Here is a 1,861-nt window from a genome sequence, read left to right as displayed (position 1 = left end):
CCGCGCGCCCACGGGGAACAAAGGGGCCGCACTGGGTCCTAAGGCCCGGTCGCGGGCCGTCGGGCGGGCAGAGCGCGTCCGCGCACCTGTCGACGCCGCAGGCCCCGCCGGGGAAACTGTCCCACCACACAGCCCCAGCCCTCAGACTTGGCGGCTCTCCTCCCACAACGCCCCGCCGGTGACCAGTCTCAGACAGGTACCGAAGGGAGGACGAGCGGGAAAATGGCGGCTCCTTCCCGTAACTAACATGGCGCCCCGAGGCTTCAAAGCCTCCGAGAGGGTCGAGGACAAGATGGAGCCTGCTCTCCCTCCCAACTCAGCATCGCAGCCGGCGACCTCCGATCTCCCCTTCCTCCTGAAGCAGTCTACATCCTAGCCAGGCGTAGGAGGAGTCACAGCCGCCCGCCCTTCGTCAACGCCCGCCAGCGCCGACTCGGTGGCACGGGCCGGCCCAGCCCGATGCCCTCAGTCTGCATGGCGCCGGGGACCGCCGCAGGCCCCGCCCCTCCGCTGCCCTCACCCAAGATGGCGCCGGCCCGGCTTCCCTAACCTCCCGCTCTGGGAAAGGGACAGGAAAGAGGGAGAAGGGCGGGCGGCGGGGAGGGGGGGAGCCAAGAGGGCGGGAGAAAGGGGGAGGCCGGGGGAGAAGGGAGCCCAGACGGAAGTCGAGGGGCCCCCCGGGTGGAAGTGACGCTGCCCCCGCTGCCCAAAATGTCGGCGCCCAGAGGGAGGTGTAAGTAATTAAAGAGGAAAGCAGACTGACTTCCCCGGCCTCCTGGGGCCGCCCCCGGCCTCCAGCGTCCCCGCTCCGTCGGAGCGAGGTGGACTCGCCCGGCCGCGGGCCCCGCCGACCTGCCCCCGCCCCGGCCGCCGGGCCGCACCTTTTAGGGACAGGGGGAGGGGCACAAAGGCCAGCGCTCGCCCGGCCCTCGGCTCTGAGCGGCCTGGAGGGGGCCCGGTCCCGCAGGCGGCGGGGTGGGGAGGAGGCGGGGCCTAGCGGCGGCTGGGGCGGAGCTAAGCCGGAGGGGTGGGCGGGGCCTGCGTTATGGGCGGGGCTCCCTGGAGGGTGGGGCTTGGTGAGGGGCGTGGCTCCGCGAGGATGCGAGGGAAGTCCTAGGTTGCAGGGTCGAAGGGCTCAAATGGTGTGTTGGGGAGACAGAGCGCAGGGCGAGGTGGGTGGAGCTTGGAGAAGAGGGGTGGAGCTTTGGGGGGTGTGGCTTAGCGAAAGTGGTTGGTCTCGTGGGAGTGGGGTGCAGGGGGGTCCCTTGGGGGCTCTCTGCTGAAAGCACAGGCCTGCATGACGCAGGTGAGCTGGCCTCCAGCGGGCGGGTGGGATCTTGCAGTGCTGGGGAGGGGGGTCTCCGCTTTGCGCGCTCGCGCAGCCCGCCCCGCCCCGCCCCGCCCTGTCCCGGCCTCCCCACAAGGTCTTCTGAGGACCCTGTGAGCCCCAGGGCGCATTCTGCCCGCCTCATGGGTGGCCAAGGCTGCCCACCCACGTCTGTCCTCGCTGGCTGAGCACCTTCGGGATGGCCGACTGGTCCCCGAGCGGAGGCGCGCTGGGAGAGCCTCCTCCAGGAAGACCGGGGGCCCGGACAGCGCGGGGCTTTGCATGGGACTCGGGGCTGGCGGTCCGTCTACTGAGCTTAGCCGGGTGGCCGTCAGCAGACGCGCCATGAGAGTGGGGCTCAGAGCGCGGGGAGCGCCTGCGCCGGGGCCTCGCCTGGAGGCGGAGTGGCCTCGAGGGTCCGGGAGCTGCTGCGGGTCTGGAGGCTGATGGGGCGCCGCCCCTGACCTGCCCCCCATGTCTTCCCCGCTGCAGAGAGACCCCACCGGCCACTGCCCTTGCCCCCGGCCACCATGG

This window comes from Condylura cristata, unplaced genomic scaffold (genome assembly GCF_000260355.1).
Source record: "Condylura cristata isolate star-nosed mole 26May11 unplaced genomic scaffold, ConCri1.0 scaffold00041, whole genome shotgun sequence".
Classification (NCBI taxonomy): domain Eukaryota; kingdom Metazoa; phylum Chordata; class Mammalia; order Eulipotyphla; family Talpidae; genus Condylura; species Condylura cristata.
This window is presented reverse-complemented; position numbering follows the sequence as displayed.